General features: G+C 38.7%; 1 long non-coding RNA gene across 1 annotated transcript; it reads left to right on the top strand.

Moving 5' to 3' along the window:
• The first annotated feature begins 3,766 nt into the window (after nt 1–3,766).
• Nucleotides 3,767–5,458, top strand: LOC131630010 (uncharacterized). The gene is made up of 2 exons (XR_009292184.1): nt 3,767–3,876; nt 5,175–5,458. It is a non-coding gene; the product is annotated as an uncharacterized LOC131630010 (long non-coding RNA).
• The last annotated feature ends 18,419 nt before the right edge of the window (nt 5,459–23,877 follow it).

Consider the following 23,877-nt stretch of genomic DNA (forward strand, 5'->3'; position numbering starts at 1 on the left):
GGAGCAAATACCCTTAAGAACCGGTAATTGATAAGTTGAACTTTGTTAATGAAATAAGGGTTCAGAATTGTTACATGTTAATGCACACACCTACCCTGGCATGTTACTCATATTTGGCCAATTAAACCTTTTTAAGTTTATTTGCAATTTAATTTGTAATCACAAAAACCAAAACCCCAAGGCTTTTTGTTTAATTGAAGTGCGACTAACTCTATAATCTCACGCAGTCCTTGAGATCGATATTCGGGGAATTTTCCCTTTATTACTACAGAGGCAAAATAGTACACTTGCTATTTTACCGATCACTTTGCTTCTCGGTTATGTTCACTTGTAAGATGATTGATTCAGTCAGCTGTTGTTGGCAACCGTGCAAGCGTTGTTGGAGTTTGTTGTTTTCTGAATTGAAGGTGACTTAGAATTAGGACTCGACTGGTAGCTAAGTTGGAACATCTGGAAGGAAGATGATTAGAGGTCATTGATGATTATCTGTAGGTGAGGGAAATTAAGAAGTTGCAATGTATCAGCTCTGCTGAGGGGCTGCAAAGTTGTCAGTTGAGTAGCCTTGCGTCTCGGAAGAGGTTCAGCTGCAAGTTGCAAAAAAGATTGCGGTCGTAATGTTTCAGAAATTGCACTTCGACAATGGGATGTGTTGCTCAAGTTATAATAATGTTTGGAAGTGAAGAGATATGATAAGGGGCTGTTTGGAATATGATCGAGTTTAAGAGAATGAGTTTTGGAATGAAATTTTCGTAAGCAAAACGCAGGAAAATTGCTGAATAGCTGCAGAACTTCGAAAATTCATAACAGGAGTTCTGGACATCCGATTTGAGTTCCGTTTGAAGCGTCGGAAAGATAAAGAGATGAACTTTATTATAAAAATGGTTGCAGCACCTGTAAATATTTAATTGTGAGAGGATGATGTTGGAAAGAGGTGAAGTTGCGGTTACGCGTGCTCTTAGAACTAGACTTGTTTGTTGGGACGGCACGGGATGTCAGTGTCAGAGTTGAATGGAGTGAAGAAATAATTAAAAGGTTTGTTGAGAAGAAATTTTAGGAATTAATTGTACCATTTGAGGAGTTTTTGAAATATCATTTAAGGTGTCGCTGCATGGCGTCAGTGTTGCAATTTTGGACAACGATTGGAAAATTCATATCTTGAGATTCGAGTGTCTAATTTAAGTGTCGTTTGGGGCATTGCGAAGCTGACTTAATAACCATGATATATGTTGTTATTTGATGTTTAAAACTTGTTTGAAATGTGCTCCAATTATAAAAACAGAGGCGTGGGAATTTTGGGTTGTTGGGAACCGGTTCCCAGATAGAGACAACCCGGTTCCCCATAGTAAAAATCAGAGACGAGTTATGGGAAGCAGCCAGGAACCGGTTCTTGTGTGGGAGGAACCGGGTTCTACTGTGTGCTTTTGGAAAATTGTTTTTACTTTAAAAACCCATAACTTTTTATCCTATGAGGAGATATTCTGAAGTCGGTTAGGGAAGCGCAAAACTTATTGAATAGGAAGGCCTACTACCGCGATTGTTTGAAACAAAATTGAGTAGAATATGTTGTTGAGGAATAAGCTGATGATATGTTTGGTAATAAAGATGATTTGAGTACCGATGGATTTTAATGAGGAGTGAATTAGTAGAAAGGGTGAAATAAGTTTTAGTACGGTTGAAGTCGTATTTATGATGCCAAAGCAACAACATGTATAGAAGAAGAATTGTAGAGGATTTCTTACACCTATTGGAGTGAGGAAGAATTTGTTGAGATTCCGAGTGGAATGATACTTAGGTGTAAAAGATGTCATGGGATTTAGAGTGAAACCACGAGTTATGAATGTTATCGCGGTCTTTTGCTAGATGAGGATTTTGATTCAGAACGAGATAAATAGAAAGGTACGAGTATATTAGTGATTATGAAGTTGGAAGTACTTAACAAGCGTGTGACGCTAAGTGACTATGAAGTGGTTTGTGTAAAATGTTTGGATGTTGGTATCTCACTGACAAGATCCAATGAGAGGGAAGTGTGCGAGTTGTAAAGACTCAGAGTGAACTATTGGACTATGACAATGTTAATGAGTTTGAGTACAAACTCGGAAAAGGACACTATTATGTAGTAACGACGGTTTATGCTTAAATATGGTTGTCGGCTATCTATTGACAAATTGAGGACTTGATCACCCTTAATCTCTTGTTGATAGTAGACGGAATCATATAGATAGGATGAGCTTGTTTGTTACCTTAATGGTTTAGGATATGATGGATACTAAGCCGTGAGAATAATCACTCACCATGTTGTATGAATTTATGAAGAAGTGAATAGGAAAGAGTGAAATATATTGGACGGTGACTTAAGACGGGTAATCAGAATCGCGCAACGAAAGTGTGATGTGGATTAGTGTGCGAGTACTACTCAAGGGCAGTGAGGAATTAATAAGCCGGGAGCCTACGTAGAGAACATGAATTGATCTATATGCTAGATTTAGAATCTAGTGGATGCGAGGATGTCGTGCTAGAGAATTAGAACTCTTGTGAATAATTGCCGAGATGATGAGTATGTTATTATGGATGTACTTAGTCAACGAGTATGTATTAAGCGAAACTAAGGTGATGAGTTGATACTATATGATGCTATAATAATTTTGTACTGTTGTAAGGAATTATTGTAGATTTCCAGATATAATGAGGAATTATACTCTATGAAGAACGAAGTTGATTCAATCCTTAGAGAAGAGCGAGACTCAGTTTGAGCTATTTTGTAAGCAATGGTATATTAAGGATGATGAGTGTAATTATAATTACTTGTGTGTACTCATTCTGATGGTTGAAATTTTTAAATAGAGGAAGTAAATCAGGACTTTGTTTTGAGTGCGAGTAAGTGTTGCTAAATGGTAGATGAGTACCATGTATGATAAAGAAGGATTCTGGAACGAATGAGTAAAGAGAGTCGAAATTGGATAAAACTGAGAAATCTAATTGGTAATGATGATTGTAATGAGTAATCAAAATAGTGCAGCAAAAGCAGAATATAACGTGTTGGATAATTGCTGGTATGACTTGAGAGGAGTCAGATGGTTGAAATTCAATGGTATAGGAATGTTATTATCGAGCTCTTGAAGGAAGAAGTTGGTGAAAAGTGTGAGCGTTATTTCATCGCTCAGATGGAAAAATGTGTCTAAGGTTGGTACGTTCGGTAGATGAAATGCTTTACTGCAGTGCTGATCGGGTGTGGTCATACCATGGTTGTGTAATTATATTACTCAGTTATTGGGCTTATTGTATGGATCACACCCTGACGTTTCATTGTTGTTAACCTTTTGGAGATATAGCGAGTGGTATACCTTGGGATGGTCAAATGCGACGTAAGAGCTGAGATTGAATGCATGAGACATGCTTATGTTGGTTATGTCAGATGAGTTTTGAGGTTCGACTAAGAAAGTGTTAACTGAGAACAGGAGACTCAGATGAAGGACTCCTATTTGGAACTTTTCACTTGAAGTATGTTTTCGAGGACGAAAACTCTTTTAGTGGGGGAGAGTTGTAACACCCCATATTTTCTAATTTTAATTTAATTGGAAATTAAATTATTTATTAGAATTATTTTGGTATTTGGTTGAATTATTATAGGATTATGGATTTAAGGGCCATTGGGCCGGATGGTGAGGTTAGTAGTATGAGGGTGCTAAGTGAGTAAGCCCATTACTAACCATTTTATGTTTTCATAAAATAAGGGAAATATGGAAAAAAAAGAGTCAGTACGTGAAAAATGAAAAGTTGGAGAGAAAAGGAAGAACACGTGAAAGAACAAGGGAAGAGAAGAGGAGCAAGGAGGAGGAAAACCCCAAAGCTCAAGGAGAATCAAGAAACTAATTCCAGGTAAGGGGTGATTACTCTAATTATATGGTATTATAATTTTGATGATGATAGGATTGAAATAAGGGATTAGAATCTCTATTTGGGATGTTAGGTTTTGTGAAATTCCAACACTGACATGTATGATTTGATGAATTGACTGCAATTGATGATGTAGTGATGTTACATGGTGTTGTGGTATGTTGTTTGTGCATTAGAATCATGTATTTGGAGTATTTTGATGTTATTGATGATCAATTTCGAAATGGTATGAGTTGGTATGTGTTTGGGATGCATAAAAGTCTTAAAAATCACTTTTTTCAGCTACTGGGTTCGTAGGAACCGGTTCCCATGTGGGAGGAACCGGGTTCCAGTGTTTGTAAACGTTAAAAATGGCATTTTTGGGTCCAGGAACCGGTTCCCATGTGGGACGAACCGGGTTCCAGTACAAAATTCCAGCAGCACGTTTTGAGAACTGTTCTAACTTTAAAAGCCTCTAATTTTCAAACCGTAAGTCCGTTTTAGACGCCGTTTTGGACGTTGTTTCTTAAATTAAATACTCTATGATATAAAGTAAAGAAAACAACAATAACTTGATTTTATTTTGAAAATCTTGATTTATTTCGTTTATGACGTGTTTTGTACATTGTGTGCATGATTTGGTTAATGTGACAATGTGGTGATGTTGTAATGATATAACTGTGATTGATGTTATATGTGGTGTGAATTGTATATGATGAATAGGTGATATGGACGTAAGGTCCGAGTTTTGTATCGTGTTTATATTATTTATTGGGTGATGTTTTACATGTATGCGTGTGATATAATTGTATGAATGCTAAAACTATGCATGCTTATCGGTGATGAATTGGTGATGATAATGAGACGATGTGATACATCGGATTGGTGATGTTGTAAGCATGTTATATGTTGCATTCATTCGCATACATTTTTGGTGATGGATCCCGGTGATGAAATGGATCAAAATGGTGGGCATAATTCCCATTGTGTGGAATTTGTGCTGGTTAAACTGTATCTCGGTGATGAAAAAGATCAGTTGGATGGGTGTATCCCATGTATGGTACCACATGCATAAGAGTCTGCATGGTCTTTGTATAAATTGTGACATGTCAGGATGAAATCCGGTGTTATGATTGTGTTGTGTTATTGTTGCATACTATTGACTTGTGCTTGTGATTGGTATGAATTGATTAATCTGAATATGCTAAGTAGGGTGGATAATTGCTTATGAATTCTATATCGGACGATTTATAATGCTATTTAATTATGATGTAGTCTCACCCTTACTTTAATGATTTCAGATTGAAGTAGCGGCCTAAGCGATCGGTGAGGATGACTCGTAGAGTTTATCCAGTTATGTTGGGTCGTGTCGGTCATGCTCTGATCTTGTAACACTGGGGGACGATAGTCTTAGAGTTTACTAGTGATACACTATTTTGCCATTATTGTATAATGTACCGTTGATTTTATCGGAAATGTTTTATAACATTGTTGAATGAGTTTCCGCTGTGCTGAACATGTATTTTGATATTTTGGATTATTCTTAATAAAGCATGACAAACGACTTGGAGTTTTGTTTATTTTATTAATTGTAACATCCTTGTTGTATAATTACTCTGATTTTTATTATATTTCCGCTGGGGTTTAGAAAGGTGTTACAATAGTGGTATCAGAGCAGGTCGGTCCGTCCGGCCAATTGTTGAGTCTGTTGAGTTGCACGACAGTTGAATACTGTCGGCGTATTAGCCCTTGGTACGCGACATGTGAGTGGATCACTGTCGGTACTTGTTTGTTTTGTTGCAGGGGTTGGTTTGAGCGAAGTGGGGGAGAAGCTTTGCTTCTCGGTTATGTTCACTTGTAAGATGATTGATTCAGTCAGCTGTTGTTGGCAACCGTGCAAGCGTTGTTGGAGTTTGTTGTTTTCTGAATTGAAGGTGACTTAGAATTAGGACTCGACTGGTAGCTAAGTTGGAACATCTGGAAGGAAGATGATTAGAGGTCATTGATGATTATCTGTAGGTGAGGGAAATTAAGAAGTTGCAATGTATCAGCTCTGCTGAGGGGCTGCAAAGTTGTCAGTTGAGTAGCCTTGCGTCTCGGAAGAGGTTCAGCTGCAAGTTGCAAAAAAGATTGCGGTCGTAATGTTTCAGAAATTGCACTTCGACAATGGGATGTGTTGCTCAAGTTATAATAATGTTTGGAAGTGAAGAGATATGATAAGGGGCTGTTTGGAATATGATCGAGTTTAAGAGAATGAGTTTTGGAATGAAATTTTCGTAAGCAAAACGCAGGAAAATTGCTGAATAGCTGCAGAACTTCGAAAATTCATAACAGGAGTTCTGGACATCCGATATCGAAAATTCTGGTTTCAACGGCAAACGATGCTCCACAATATCTGTGTCCAACCCAGGCATATCTTGGTAGGACCACGCAAAAATGTCAACATACTCTTTAAGAAGCTCTACCATCCTCTTCTTAACATCTTGACCAAGCAGTGCCCCAATCTTGACTTCCTTTTTATCCTCTTCAGAACCCAAGTTGATGACTTCTAATGGCTCTTTATACGGCTGAATGGTGTCTTCCTCGTGCTTAGGCAGTCGGGAAATCTCATCAGGAATACATTCATCACTCTCTTCTTCCGCCTCATACACAGGACACTCGAAGTTGGGAGAGGGCGCAGGGTCATTACTTTCAACGGTTTTATTGATTAATCTGCACAAGTGATTATTATTTCAGAAAAAGGAAAGATATATGCAAACATGTAATCGTGCAGATTATGGAAAATGAATGAAACATTTTTTAAGGTTTTTTGTGTTACCACTTTCCAGAAAAAGCAAAAAGATAAAAAGCATTTTTATGCAGAAACAAAATGACTTTTATTGATGATTTTAATGTTTAAAACAAACAGAAAACAGCCCCAACAACTTCACTTTCATCTTGGGCAGAATGAAAAGATTTTGAAAAACATAAAAGCAAATTACTTTGAGACATGAGTACACTCAGGAATGTCAATGGTGATCCAGTTCTTAATCATCTTTCCATGGGTCACAAAGTTTGGCACTTCTGGCTCTGGTTCATCTTCAACAATAGCGTCCACCTCTGGAAGAGTCGGGTGTAGAAACCCAGCACTATGGAACATTTCCTGATAAGGACGAAAAGCAGATTCAGGCTTCAACACAGACTTGTCTGAGGCAGAAAATCCCAGACCAGCTATATTCTTGTTCTCTTGTAGACTCACCACTTGTCCCCAGACTTCTGAATGTCCATTCTGAACCACCAGTTGAGCATCTTTGAAGGAGGCAATGGAAGCTTCATCTTTTTTGAATTCATCATTAACAGACAGGGCTTGGAATGCAGTTCCAATGACTACTTCATCAGCCTCTATGGTACGGAACGAAGAGAGATGACTAATCAGCAAATCTTGTTCTCCATTCACAACAACCATCTTTCCATCTTTCACAAATTTCAACTTTTGGTGGAGAGTCGAAGTAACTGCCCCAGCCTCATGGATCCACGGGCGTCCCAATAAGCAACTGTATGCAGGGAAAATATCCAGCACTTGAAAAGTAATCTTGAAGACAAACGGTCCAATACCAATAGGCAAATCAACCTCTCCAACCACTGATTTCTTCGATCCATCAAAAGCCTTGACAATCACATTACTAAATCTCATTGGTGTACCACCATAAGACAGCTTGGCAAGAGTGGATTTTGGCATGACATTCAGAGATGATCCAGTATCAATCAACACATTAGACATTGAGTCCTCTTTACAACTGACGGAGATATGCAAAGCCAAGTTATGATTCCTTCCTTCCTCAGGCAGATCTTCATCACTGAAGCTCAGATTGTTACATGCAGTGATATTACTCACAACCCCATTAAACTGATCCAGCGTCACATCATGATCCACAAAGGCTTGATCAAGTATTTTCATCAAAGAATCCCTATGAGCAGGAGAACTCGTCAGCAGTTCCATTATAGAGATCTTGTACGGAGTACGATGCAACTGATCCACAATCTTATAATCACTCATCTTGATAAGCTTCAAGATCTCATCCATCTCCTTTCCTGAAGATGACCCAGCATTCCCTTTTGACACATCATTCACAGGCACTTGAGTAGGATTCCTCTGGACGTCCACAATTGTTTGAGGTTGAGTAAAAACTCGTCCACTCCTAGTCACTCTACTAACATCTGCTATATTCTCAACAGAAGACAGAGACTTAATCTCGACTTCTTTTCCAGCTTCCAACATGGTGGCATTGTATCTGTAAGGTACAGCTTTATCAGAACTATAAGGTACAGATCCAGGCAAACATATCACAAGAGGTTCTACAGCAGCTTTGCCATAGTAACCAATAAGCAGCTTGACAGGGGGACATTCTGGTTTCAACGGCAAACGATGCTCCACAATATCTGTGTCCAACCCAGGCATATCTTGGTAGGACCACGCAAAAATGTCAACATACTCTTTAAGAAGCTCTACCATCCTCTTCTTAACATCTTGACCAAGCAGTGCCCCAATCTTGACTTCCTTTTTATCCTCTTCAGAACCCAAGTTGATGACTTCTAATGGCTCTTTATACGGCTGAATGGTGTCTTCCTCGTGCTTAGGCAGTCGGGAAATCTCATCAGGAATACATTCATCACTCTCTTCTTCCGCCTCATACACAGGACACTCGAAGTTGGGAGAGGGCGCAGGGTCATTACTTTCAACGGTTTTATTGATTAATCTGCACAAGTGATTATTATTTCAGAAAAAGGAAAGATATATGCAAACATGTAATCGTGCAGATTATGGAAAATGAATGAAACATTTTTTAAGGTTTTTTGTGTTACCACTTTCCAGAAAAAGCAAAAAGATAAAAAGCATTTTTATGCAGAAACAAAATGACTTTTATTGATGATTTTAATGTTTAAAACAAACAGAAAACAGCCCCAACAACTTCACTTTCATCTTGGGCAGAATGAAAGGATTTTGAAAAACATAAAAGCAAATTACTTTGAGACATGAGTACACTCAGGAATGTCAATGGTGATCCAGTTCTTAATCATCTTTCCATGGGTCACAAAGTTTGGCACTTCTGGCTCTGGTTCATCTTCAACAATAGCGTCCACCTCTGGAAGAGTCGGGTGTAGAAACCCAGCACTATGGAACATTTCCTGATAAGGACGAAAAGCAGATTCAGGCTTCAACACAGACTTGTCTGAGGCAGAAAATCCCAGACCAGCTCTATTCTTGTTCTCTTGTAGACTCACCACTTGTCCCCAGACTTCTGAATGTCCATTCTGAACCACCAGTTGAGCATCTTTGAAGGAGGCAATGGAAGCTTCATCTTTTTTGAATTCATCATTAACAGACAGGGCTTGGAATGCAGTTCCAATGACTACTTCATCAGCCTCTATGGTACGGAACGAAGAGAGATGACTAATCAGCAAATCTTGTTCTCCATTCACAACAACCATCTTTCCATCTTTCACAAATTTCAACTTTTGGTGGAGAGTCGAAGTAACTGCCCCAGCCTCATGGATCCACGGGCGTCCCAATAAGCAACTGTATGCAGGGAAAATATCCAGCACTTGAAAAGTAATCTTGAAGACAAACGGTCCAATACCAATAGGCAAATCAACCTCTCCAACCACTGATTTCTTCGATCCATCAAAAGCCTTGACAATCACATTACTAAATCTCATTGGTGTACCACCATAAGACAGCTTGGCAAGAGTGGATTTTGGCATGACATTCAGAGATGATCCAGTATCAATCAACACATTAGACATTGAGTCCTCTTTACAACTGACGGAGATATGCAAAGCCAAGTTATGATTCCTTCCTTCCTCAGGCAGATCTTCATCACTGAAGCTCAGATTGTTACATGCAGTGATATTACTCACAACCCCATTAAACTGATCCAGCGTCACATCATGATCCACAAAGGCTTGATCAAGTATTTTCATCAAAGAATCCCTATGAGCAGGAGAACTCGTCAGCAGTTCCATTATAGAGATCTTGTACGGAGTACGATGCAACTGATCCACAATCTTATAATCACTCATCTTGATAAGCTTCAAGATCTCATCCATCTCCTTTCCTGAAGATGACCCAGCATTCCCTTTTGACACATCATTCACAGGCACTTGAGTAGGATTCCTCTGGACGTCCACAATTGTTTGAGGTTGAGTAAAAACTCGTCCACTCCTAGTCACTCTACTAACATCTGCTATATTCTCAACAGAAGACAGAGACTTAATCTCGACTTCTTTTCCAGCTTCCAACATGGTGGCATTGTATCTGTAAGGTACAGCTTTATCAGAACTATAAGGTACAGATCCAGGCAAACATATCACAAGAGGTTCTACAGCAGCTTTGCCATAGTAACCAATCTCTACACATTCCGGAATTTCAAAGCATGGTTCAATCACATTGACATCATCTTCATCTCTATCCCTCAGAATCTCAATGAGCCTTTGATCTATCATCTCTTGTAAATCTCTTTTCACAATGTAACACCCTCGAGGATTAACTGAACAAATCCTACAAGCAGCATGATTATGCTCATAATGACTATACTCACATAGAGTGGCATGCATCTCTACCAACGATCCTCTGATGTGTTCCACCCGATAAATCTTATACTTCCCAGGGCATCCATGCACCATATTCACAGCAGACGCTTCATGAGTTGGCAACGGATTGTTCTTCACATTTGGGCCAATATCACGGAAAGAAAGCATTCCAGAACGGACCAATCTCTAAACTTCATTCTTCAAAGGCCAACAATTCTCGAGGTCATGCCCAGGAGCATTCTGATGAAAAGCACATGTGGCATCAGCTTTATACCACCATGGGAGTTTCTCTGGCACAGGAGGTGGTGACCTTGGTTGAACCAGCTTCTTATGAATTAGAGCAGGATACAGTTCAGTGTACGTCATAGGGATAGGATCAACATTAACCCGAGGATACGGATTCCGCCTTGCTGGTTGTTGATTAACAGGAGCTACAGGCACTGAATTCACAACAGGAGTTACTGACGCCACTTGTTGAGATTGATTTCTGAATCGACTATTCCTCCCATGAGAAACAGCATTAGCATCTGATTCTTTCTTCTTCTGGAATGAAGAACCATACTTCTTCGCACCACCAGATGAATTGTCATTTCGAACCAGACGACCTTCTCGCACAGCTTCTTCCAATCTGACACCCATACCCACCATTTCAGTGAAGTCTACAGGAGCACTTGCGATCATCTTCTCATAGTAAAATGGACCAAGAGTCTTCAGAAAAATCTTAGTCATCTCTTTTTCTTCCATCGGAGGAATCACTTGGGCGGCAACCTCACGCCATCTCTGAGCATATTCTTTGAAGGATCCTTTCTCTTTCTGCATCATAGCTCGCAATTGATCCCTATCAGGAGCCATGTCCACATTATACTTGTATTGCTTCACAAACGCTTCAGCTAAGTCATTGAAAGTGCGAATATGGGTGCTATCAAGGCCCATATACCACTTAGAAGCGGCTCCAGTCAAACTGTCTTGAAAATAGTGAATCAACAGACGTTGATCATCAGTGTGAGTGGACATCTTTCTCACATACATCACCAAATGTGCCTGAGGGCATGAATTTCCTTTATACTTCTCAAATTCAGGCAGCTTGAACTTAGCAGGCACTTTCACATTGGGAACAAGGCAAAGATCATGCACATTCTTTCCAAACAGTTCTTTCCCACGCAAGGCTTTCATCTCTTTCTGCAGTTCTTCAAACTGATCTTGGAAACCATCCATTCTGTCATGAATTTCACTTGGAGCAGCATCATAAATGGGCTCTGGGACAAAAGGACCAGTATGAACAATAGGAGATGTGTTGACCATAACAGGAGTCAACGGACGAGTCATCTCAGGAACAGACAAATAACCTTCAGGCATGCCCCAGGGATATCCATTAGGCATTCGTTGCTGAGTAGCACCAACAGGAATAGCAGGAATGGTTGTAGCAGCAATTTCAGAAATCACAGTGGTCTGACCCTGAGCTTGGGCATTGGGAGGAGAAACCTGATTCTGATTCTGAGTCTGATTCTGAGCAGCCATCAATGTCTCAACCAGAGCAGTGAGACGATCCACACCAGATCTCAAAGTAACAACCTCTTCACGTAGCTCACGATTCTCTTGTTCAAGACCTTCCATCTTCTTCTTGCAGTTAGCTCGAGTATTATACCGGTGAGACAGCTTGATTCTGTATGAAGAACACTGAATAAGACCTCGGGAATACTTTCGGAAGCAGGACCAAAATGCAGAATGATGCATGAAATGCAATGCAAATGTTTCTTATTAGTTTTCAAGGAACTTTTAAGACATTAATTGTAAACATTGGCAAACACATCATAAAACATAACAATATTCTTTTATTAGTAATGGAAAAGCATACAAAAGGATTCAAAGATCCAAAATTACAAAACAAAGGAAAGGCTAAAAACTAGAAGGGGACACTTCTGATGAAGATCCAACTCCTCTTTGCAGCTTCCTGCGGAGCTTCTCCAATTCATCTTCATAAAAGGCCTTCAAATGAGCATTCTCGACCATCAGCTTATCAGCAACTTCCTTCCATGCGACTGAATCTTCTTGTGGTCTCTTTCGCTTTTCACCACTTTGGTCTTCAAGATAGAGATCAATTTCCATAACGGTTTTTGAAGTTGTCAAGATTAGGAACCAAAGTTGCTAGCTCTTTCAATTCCTTTGCACTTGAATTCCTGAAAGTGTACTTCTTGATGCTTCTTTTTTGATCCATAGTACCTGTGATGTTTACAAAAAATGTCTCTAAGTTCCTTGAAAACCATTTGTAAAGGACACATTTTTTTTTTATGAATGCATGAATGCATGGTTTATGCACCAATCACAATCAAGAGCACACAAGATCACATCAAATCACACAAAATCACACAGTCCAGGTTCAAAGGTTCGACTTCACGAGCATGGAGCCATGGGTCTACCCATCCCACAAGGTGTGTTCTAAGGAATTTTGTACCTGCCAATCGGGTTCTACAAAGGTTCCCAGAGTTTTCAATCTTCTATCGGATATTACCGGCACGCACAATTGCTCATGGGCGCCAACAATATGCCTAAAAAGACCTCGTCTGAGCGTAGTATCGCATGACAACAAGCTCAAATTGGTACTTGATCTTGTTTCTGCACTACATCCTAAAAAGGCTTAGATTGGTTAAAAAGATTCTAGGCCATTCAGCTTCTACGGACACTCACTATTGAAAGTAATAGCGTTATCACAATGGTTCGTAACAACCTCTACTACCTTCCATGAGGCCTCCACTGATTGGGGTTCCACCATATGACGCTCATGGTAAGGATTGCTCCTGACATGCGACTATTGGTCTTACCACCTCCTATCTCAAGTTACTCACCAAAGTTCGGGTTAGAACTTTATCTCATCACAGAGGAACCATCGAGCACCAAAAAGAAAAAAAAGAAGATAAACAAACAAAGCACACAACAATATATACATATAAAAACACACAGATAAACAAAAATAGGCTTAACACACTTAAAACTGGGTCCCCAGTGAAGTCGCCATTTTCCTGTAGCGAGGAAAATCTGATATCGAAGCCATAGGATTGACTCGAATCAATATTTCGTTTGAAATCGCCACCGCGCTTTATTGTTTCCAAAGGGAAAGGGAAAAGAACGAATAAAACCCGAAGTTTGTTTTTAAAACAAGAAAGAGAACTCAGGTTCGGGTGTTGATTATATGAGGGGAAGGTTTTAAGCACCCCTCATATCTGTGGTACTCCACAGGAACCTTTTTGAAAATCTGTGTCGTGTGTGCTAAAAAACGGTTTGTTTTATTTTTAAAATAAGCTCGGCAAAGCGTTAAGCTTTGGGCCTACATACCTCCTCGGTGCAATGGAGAAGTCAGAGCTAATGTAGTTCCGCTTAAAAGGGAAAAGCGTTTTAAAACGAATAAACACTTTGTTGTCGTTAGAGAGAAATACTCAGCCATTGATCTTGAGCATGAGAACAAACAAGTTCTTTGCATCGCAAATGAAAGAAGGGCGCCAACTCGGATAAAATCAACGAGTATGCCACTAGCTCTCTCACGCGGAAGAGATCTCGTTATTATCAATCAATTTCAAAATCGTGGGGTATAACCACTCGTTTCGACAATTAACGGTGTCTAAACTTTTGAAGAAAAGCCACTAAGGGCGAAAGATATTTTTAAGAAAAAAGTTTTGAAAAGGTTTGCAAACATAAGAATGTTTTGGAAAAAGAGAGAAGATTTTGAAAATTTAAGAATGGGAGGAGATGAAGAGGCTATCCTATTGCGTAAAATAAAAGCTAAGGAAAGAAACGGTCTGACCGAAATAAGAAGCCAACACTTGACATTAAGAGTCAATGTAGATTTCCCATCCTTTGGACTTATCAATACCAACACATTTAACACTTAGGGATCCAGATGAACTTATTATCTTAGCACCACTTTTGCATTAAGCACATTAAGATTCTGACGAAAATCGGGCAGAGTAACGGCTGTTTTCGGGTAAAATCCTTATATCAATGCCTTGGAATTAACCATCAAGGGCTTTCAAGGAAGTACCTGCACACATAAACATACAACAAAACAATGCCAGACAGACAGAACAATCACAGGGTAGTAATAGAATGAGTCCAGAGGTACTAGGTCCATAAGTCCGAATCTCCAAAATGCTAGGGATAGTAACCGATAGTCCAAAGAGAGCCTTATGTATTTTTTTAGATTTTCGATTGTTTATTAGTGTTTTAGCCAAAAAAGGTAAAGTATGGTCCAAGTGGACAAAAGAAAAATAACGGAAGCATAAACATATGTCCAAGTGGACAAAGAAAAAAACGGCGGAAAGTAAATATGATGAAATGATAAAATAAAGCGATAAAGCTAGAAATATAAAGAGCGGTATAGTAAAGGTGCGGAAATTAAAGTTAGTTGTTAAATGTTAAAGATAACCATCTTGAAACTTGTCAAGTATGTTATCAAAGTTAGTAGGAGATCGATGGTGAGTGAATGATGTACTCGGATTTAAATTCAATGGGGTTTATCAGAAGCTTTGATAAAATCATAGCGACTACACGATAAAAACCTCCACAAGTCTTAAATCAACCGCATACAATTCTCTTCCATATTTGATCTTTTTTATTCGGGACACGAAATATTGCGCTATGTTAAGCAGATCGCCAAGTGATTTATGTAGAAATCACCCTACAACGAGGCCGGTCAAAACTTTATGTGCTAATGCATGCGAGAAGAACGATATGTAGATCGTTTTCCGAAAGCAATACCGCACGAAAAGAAAAAACGGTGAGTGATCTAGTCTTTACCAAGAATCCATAAGAATTCTCAAGGTATTAAGACTTTCATCGATCTAAATAAAGAGAAGTAAAAGATGGAACCACATTAAAGGCTCCTTTCATCCATAATTTCAATCACTTAATATTGCGGATTTGGATTCTCATCCTATCGACGCCCTAAGTCCATTGAAATTAGAGAGAAATTAGGCCTCTAACTTGTGATTCAAAGAAAATATCAAAAGAATGGAGTAGAAGATGAGTTAGAACCAAAAACAAGTCAAAAACTACAAAAATCAACATTCTGCCCAGTGTAAATCGATTTGCACAGAGTGTAAATCGATTTGCATAACTCTGTTTTCAAAATCTGCGCAGTTTTCAGTTGTGTAAATCGATTTGCACAAGATGTAAATCGATTTGCACAACACAGTTTTCAAAAAAACAGCAAATAAAGAGAAGAAAACTTGTTTAAACATAAAACCAAACACCTTGTGATCTTGGATCAATTTGTGCACGAAAATGTATCAAGTAAGCAAGCAAATCTCATCAATATAGCACCAAAGGTGCATCAAGCATAAACAACAATGGATCACATCTTGAATTATGGATTGGATCTAGAATTTTACCAAATCTTTCACAAACTTTGAATCTTCTTCAAAAACACACAACCACAAGCCTTGATCTCTCACAATTGATGAAGAAAAGTAGTGTTTATGTTGAGGTTTAGCTCCAAATTAGTGAGGTTCAAGATGTGACTCACTAATTTGTGTGGAAGAAAAAGAGCTTTGAGTGATGGGTTTGGAAGAGGTGAGGAGAGAATTTGCAATAAGTTTCTTGGCTATCAAAGCTTGGAAAATGAGGAGGGGAATGCCTCAATTTATAGCACTTAGGCTTGGGAAATTTTGTGGCTTGGAGTTAGGATTGGAAAATAGAATTAGGCTTGGAAAAGTGATTTGGAGCCAAAAATGAAATCCAATGGTCTTGATGCAATCACATGAGGTACATGATTAGATGATGTAGGAAATCAAATGTAAGAACCAAGTCATGCTTCCCATGCTTGCAAATGATGTCAACACTTCAAAAAGCTGAAATTTGCCTTCATTTTTCCAAATTCGTGCTGGTGCAATCGATTTGCACATTATGCAAATCTATTTACATGGCTGAAAAAGGCAAAATCTGGGGCAAAAACAGTTATGCAAATCGATTGCTGTCTTATGCAAATCGATTTGCACTGATGGCAGAAGCAAATCTGGTGCAGGAACAGTTGTGTAAATCGATTTACACCTTATGCAAATCGATTTGCACAGTGAAAATGTTGAAAAATGCTCCTTTGATGGGTATTTTGACTTGGTACCTACAAAACACAAACATACAAGAGCACAAGGCAATATTTTTTTGGTATTTTGGTTAGTAAAGGAATATATACAAACTAAAACATGGGTGCTCGATGATTCCTTTGCAGATGAATTGAGCACAGCATTGCAAGTAGAGATCTAGGTTAAAACTTCTTGATTGATGATTGGTATGCAAATGATGTGTGATCTTAGGATCAAAAATTGGGGTATGACAGTGATGAGTTTCGATCATTGAATATCCAAATGCCTTGCACACTAGCACACAAGTTAGAGATAACAAAACATCGCAATCAGAATTGCGTTATTGCATTCTAATCTAAAAGAAAATGAATAACTAATGCAAACAAAATTGTCAAGGGGAAAACAAAGATGAATAAACCACAATCAATCAATGCCAATCATCTCACAAGATAGCACGTTTCACAAGCTTTCCAACGATATAAAGAACGCGCAAATCGGAGTTACGAGTAAAAAGATATGAAAGATTGAAGTTATGAAGTAAAGGAAGCAAAAATAGGTCGACCTACCTTCGACCTAGGTCGACCTAACAGGTCCAAAAACGAAAGAAACAGCTCCAGGTCGACCTAAACTCACCCTGGGTCGACCTAATAGTGCCAGAATCGAAAATGAAGGTTTTAGGTCGACCTAAACTCATCCCGGGTCGACCTAACAGTGTCAGAATCAAAAATGAAGGTTTTAGGTCGACCTAAACTCAACCTGGGTCGACCTAACAGTGCCAAATGCCAAAAATTGAATTTTCTCGCAAGGAAACATGATGCCATTCTTCATGAATGTTCAGCATACAAGCAAATATCAAATATGCAACGCTATAAGTCAAGAGCAAACACATTGTGCCATGAGTAGGATTCAAATCACGCATGAGAATTAACATCACACAATATGCAAACAAATCGATGCGTCGGTGCCACAACATGAGCATGAAGAGCAAATCATGAATATCGAAAGCAAGATCAAACATCCACGACTAGCCATGACTTTACATATCAATGAATGCACAATTTAAACACCTTGTTAACAAACATTTCATGCTTTGGCAAAAGTAAACAATAGCAACGAGTCGACACGCGACATGCCAACAAAACATGAACAAGTAAGTGATAAAGAGAGATTTCTAGCAATTCTAGATTTGCCTATTATCACCAAGTAACAACAATTAAGGCTCAATAACAATAAATCTCCATGAATTCTCACTCAAAGATCTCAATTAAGCATTCCAACAAGCATTTATCATGCAAGAATTAGAGCATATGCATTATGAGCACAACGTCAAAAATAACTTGTCACCGAAACTCAATTTTGTTCAATCAAACAAAATACTCATGTATCATCAATCAAAAACTCATTATCTCATGCTATAATTCAAAATTAAGCACAAAACCTTCACACATTCAAACAATCAAACACTTAGCATGCGATTTCTTGTGTCATAAGCAACATGAATGTATCATTAACAACAATTCACCGGTAAATCTCGAATTCAATCAAATAATCAAGATCAACACAAATCATTCAATCAATAAATAATTATCATCATCAATTATCATAGATCCATCATCCACACTCAAAAATTATCATGATCAATGTCGAATTAAGCAACAAAAACAATGATCTAGCAAGGTTTGTAGTGAATTTACCGGATCGAATGAAGAGAATGAGATCGGATGAACACGAACGCGAACACGGCGCGAACACGACCGAGATCCGAGAGACGTGAGGAAGAGAGAGGCGCGTGAGATCCTTTGATAGAGAGAGAGACGCGCGGCACTTTAATCGGAGGAGAAGATCTTGATTTGTGCTTTGATCTTCATTTGTTCTTGAGATTTGATCTTGAATTGATGAAGATTGATGAAGGTTTTGTGAGTCTTTGTGGTTTTGATCCAAGAAAAATGAGAGAATTGAGGGAAAGTGTTTTTGATCTTTTGGGTGAAATTGAAGTTATGAGAGTTTGTGAAGAAAAAATGACTTATATAGTGAAGGTAGTGAAATGTCCAAATTGCCCTCGGTGCGTCTTATTTTGGCTCGGTTTTAAAGAAACTCGGTTCGGCTCTGAATTCCGGAACGAAACCAATGCCATTGTGAAGATGGCCAAATTCGTGACTCGTCGCCGCGAGAATCATCTCAATCCGATAAGCGATGAAGAAAATACGCCCGTTTGAATGACGAGAAACGCCGATTCATCTGGTGCGACTGTGTAGAATTTTGCGCGTACCGCTCAAAGAACTCGATGAAACCCTGTCTTCGGCTCAAAATCTGAACAGGCGTGTGTGACGGAGAATCGAAGCTAACGAAATTTCTGAGAAAATGCCGCCAGAATGGACTTCATACGATAAAAATCGAAGAAGTTATGAATTTTAAAACTCGGCGCGACATACTCGAAAAACACACTTTTACCGAAGGATTACGGCGTTCAATAAAATGCTGGGAGTTTTCAGTGCATAATTGGCCTTCGGTCCGAACATACAAAATCTTAGTAATGATGGTACGAAGCTCCAGTTAAATTTTCGAGCGAATCCGACTAGCGGATTGTGAGATATGAATTTTCCGAGGCACGAAACCCTACATTCAGCACCATTTTTCCCTGCAAAATCTCAAGTAATTTGCCAATTTGACAATCTTCCTCAAAGAACTGGCTTCCGAGCCAAACACGAAAGTTGTAGATATCATTGAAACAGTCGGGCCATCACGGGAATTCATCTCATATCACCTTCAGAATAAGACTTGTGAATTTTCTCGTATTTCCACTATTTAGACCATTTTTCACGTCGCACTTCTTAAAACCATGAGAACTCTTTATTGATTTTCTTCAATTTTTGAATGACGAAATAAACGTCATTATTAACTTATAGCTCAAATAAAGAGGGCAAATTTTGGGGTGCAACAATGGCAAAGATCCTTTCCGCCTTTTATGACAATATTTTCTATGCCGCACTTCAATGTGAAGCTCCTTGCCGCCTCTTAAGGAAATATTTTGTATGATGGGCTTTATAGAGAAGATCCATGCCACCTCTTAAGGAAATATTTTGTATGATGGACTTCATGGGGAAGCTCCATGCCGACTCTTAAGGAGATATTTGTATGTTGGACTTATTGGAGAAGTTCCTTGCTTCCTTACAGGGCAATACAAATAAGCTATATAAACTCCCCTCCTGAGAGACTTGGAGATTTCCTCGGACTAGACCAAACATATAAATCTTGCCTAAGAGGCACGACTGAAGCCTAGCCTACAAGACTTAGTCTTAAGTCATGTCTGAGGACTTGATAGAAGTTTCGCCCAAGAGGTCTAGAGTATCACCTAAGGGGCTTATAGTCTCATCAGCTAGGCTCCATATATAACTTTCCCTGAGGGACTAAGATATCCCAAGCTATCTAAACTCCCTTCCTGAGAGACTTGGAGTTTACTCGGGAGGGACTAAACATATAAATCTCTCCCAATAGATGCGACCCAAGTCTAGCCTAAGAGACTTAGTCTTATGTCTTGTTTTAGGGCATAATATAAGTCCCACCCAAGAATTCTATTGCCTTCCCTGAGGGACTTATAGTCTCATCACCTAAGCTTCATATATAACTTCGCATGAAGGAGTGAGATCTCCCAGTCTATCTAAACTCCCCGCCTAAGAGACTTGGAGTTTCCTCGGGCGAGACAAAACATATAAATCTCTCCCAAGAGGCGAGACTGAAGTGTTAGCTAAGAGACTTAATCTTAAATCTTGTCTGAAGGCTTGATAGAAGTCCCATTAGAGAGACTCGTAGCCACCTTATCCAGGCTACATATAACTTTACCTGAGGAATGATAGTCCAAATTAACGTAATCTTTTCTAATAAACCAAAGCCTAATCGATCTGGTTCATCACACATAGTGTCAGGAAACCTAGGGCCTCAAATACTCCATATTTTATGGTCTAAAAACACTTTGTCCTTTATCAAGGCCCTCGGTCTTGAGGGAGTGTGTATTTTTATATTTATAGGAGACCTGGATAAGGCAGGAGGTGTGTAGCCCCCAGGAGGGGAGACAACCATATGTTGCCTTCAAGGAGGTATTGCCTCGCCCCGAGCACCTTCTTCTCGCCCAGATATGGGAAATGTGAGAAAAGACATTTCTTGTGCTGAGAGAAGTCAGGGTTAGTAGCTGGTCCACATCTTCCTAGGAAATAGGGATTCAACGGTCCATCTTGACCAGGGAAGGCAACGGGTAGGGTGCAGGTTTCACACTACCCAAATACGCACCCGAAATCACCACCCGAACTCAAACCCAAAAGCTATTCAGGTGGAAAAATAACACCCACGCCCACACCCGTTGGGTTTGAGTTTTTCAACCCGAACCCGCAGCAAAACACATAAAATACAACAATAACATTGAAATTTTCCATTAATCCAAACGGGTGGAAAAACCCAGTAGAATTAAAATATATTTAGGGGCATAAAATACAACAGCAACATTAAAATACAACATAGAATTATATATATTTAAGGGCACTTATGTAATTTCATGTCTAAGCGGGTGTGGTTTCGGGTGCGGGTTTCACACTACCCAAATCCGCGGGTTTGGGTCTGCCTGCCATCCCTAATGTTGAATGAGTGGGCGGTGACCATTCCCAAGAAAACACTATGCCCAAGGCCTCTATATTTTCTTATCTCTTAACAGAAGAAAGAACATATCATAACTTACATACTCATACCTAAGTATGACGCTAATATACAGATCCTTTCATCTCTGGTGAATAGGTATTCTAAAACCATTGTGACACCACCATACATTGCTTTTCGCCGCATAGTGCAAGTCCTTACCACCCTAAATTTTTATACACCTACTAAGGTCTCTGAGTATCCCCCACCCTCGTAGGGGTACCATGAACTGTAACACCCTGGATTTCCGCTTACCCCGCGGGGCTTCCGGCCTACCAAGCATGTCACCAGCTTAATCAATAATCCCCCCTAGGTCCACTTATCGGCTGCCCAGGAAATATTGTTTTTGCCTTCCGCAAGAATCGAACCACGTACCTAGGGGTTAAGTACATATTCATAGCAATTCCTACTACCACTTGAGCTACTAGCTCAATTGGTAGTAGGAATTGCTATGAATATGTACTTAACCCCTAGGTACGTGGTTCGATTCCTGCGGAAGGCAAAAACAATATTTCCTAGGCAGCCGATAAGCGGACCTAGGGGGGATTATTGATTAAGCCGGTAACATGCTCGGTTGGCCGACACGGTTGATGCGTGCAGCGGATATCGGGGTGTTACATGAACACTTGTAATTTTTTATTACCAATGCAAGCTAATTTATGGTCGACCCATCCCGAACGCACCTTTTCTCTTTAGCCCACTTGGATGAAACATCATTGTGCGTCCTCAATGAAGATTTGTATGAATCATGATTTCCTAGGAGATCATTAGATTTTTGTTGTGAACCCCAAATGTGGAGGATCCTAGGTCTTCATTCCTTCATGTATATCTCTATAGAAATTATTATTTGGCTGTGAGCCCTTTTGCTTGACCTCTTTTTGAGTGTTTATGACCACCTCCATTTACTTCTCCAAAGGCAGAGATTAGGGGGTACTTTTGCTAAGACGCTTCCTCATTTGCACCAGTGTATGGTTAATATTCAAATTATCTGCAAGATAAGAATACACAATGAATTAATTAGGAAAATAGGCAATACTAAAAGTAATGAGTAAGATAAAAGTTCCTCTCTTCACTAAATATTCTATGTCTCTTCCTTGGTAGTCACCTCTTCCAAGGACTGGGTTTATATATACCTCTTCTTTTGCTTTAGGGCCTAACCGTCGGAAGGACCAACGCAATCCACAAAACTCATGTCTTCCCAAAATTCAACAAGACCGACCTTTAAATTTTCCTTCTCTAAAGAAAGATCACAAGAGTTGTAGACATTTGTGCTCAGACCCTCCAAAAAGTGATATTTTTTCCTAGTATTTGGGAAGCCTTTCTACACACTTAGATTAATTAAAGCATTTTGAGGGTCTCTATTATCTAGACTATCCTCTGATAACACACAGACTCTCACAGGCTTCACAACTGAAGAAGTTAACCAAATAACATAATCCTAGTTAACCAAATAACATTATCCTTGAAATTCTTGAAACTGCCTATATAAACTTTAAACAATTTATTCCCTTGTTTAAAAGAAATAAATCTTTGAATATGGTCTATTTTGGCTAAGGTGACACTACTACAAAAATAACTTTTCACCATGGTTAGGAGAAGAATTTTGCCACGGTTGGAGGTCTGTGATAATGAAGGGTGTGCTAGTAAGTGTTCTCTTTTCCACCTCAGGCTAAAAGTTGCGGTAAAAACAGAATATCGCGTAACATTTCAAAACAGTCGTAAGTAGAACCTATAATAAAAGGTGGAATGGTCATGGGTTTGATACCCAGTACCAACATTTTGTGTGATTTATACATTTGAACATGGTTGCAAGTTTGAACCGCAATGAAACATATAGCGCATAAAATTTTATCACGGTTGTAGATTCTAACTGAGGTGATATTTACATTTGAGTTTATTATAACTTATGTAGATTGCTTGTTTCACCAACTGATAACTAAACATATAATCTTTCAATTTGATTTAAAAAATATTAATATGAAAAATTAAGTTATATTTGAAGAGTAACTTACATTAATTCAAAGTATTTTTGACCTTCCTACAACTCATTATTCATACCTCCCTCTTTAACAGTTAGAATTTGGTTCAATGCGTCTAATTCTTCAATAACACTTCCTTATCTACTAGTTCATTCTACAAAGTATCACATTTATTGAGAAATTCAAATCCATCATCATCATTATAATTATCATGATGATGATGATGAATTTGAATTTCTCAACAACTTTGACGCTATAACGAATGAACTTGTAGAGAAAGAAGTGTTGATTGAAGAACTAGAAGTATCGAATCAAATTCTAACTGTTAAAGAGTGAGATATGGATAATGGGTTGAAGAAAAATCAAAAAACATTGATTAATGCATGTTATTCTTAAAATATAACTTGATTTTTTAAGATTATTTTTTCTAATTTAGCTTTACAAGTTATATGTTAGTGAAGGGTTGGTAAAACAGTCAATCCACAAATGATATACTAAACTCAATTGTATATTCTATCACATTACTGTGTTCTACACATGTTCGGCTGAACAAAATAAAAGTTGTACAAGGAATAACATTCTCAAGAACAAAAACAACATGGTAAAAAAAACAACAATAACACAACATTTTACCTATATCAACAAAAAGAAACAACAGGAATAACAAAAACTACAACAACAATATAAAACCATTAATCTCA

This window comes from Vicia villosa, unplaced genomic scaffold (assembly GCF_029867415.1).
Source record: "Vicia villosa cultivar HV-30 ecotype Madison, WI unplaced genomic scaffold, Vvil1.0 ctg.000634F_1_1, whole genome shotgun sequence".
Lineage (NCBI taxonomy): Eukaryota > Viridiplantae > Streptophyta > Magnoliopsida > Fabales > Fabaceae > Vicia > Vicia villosa.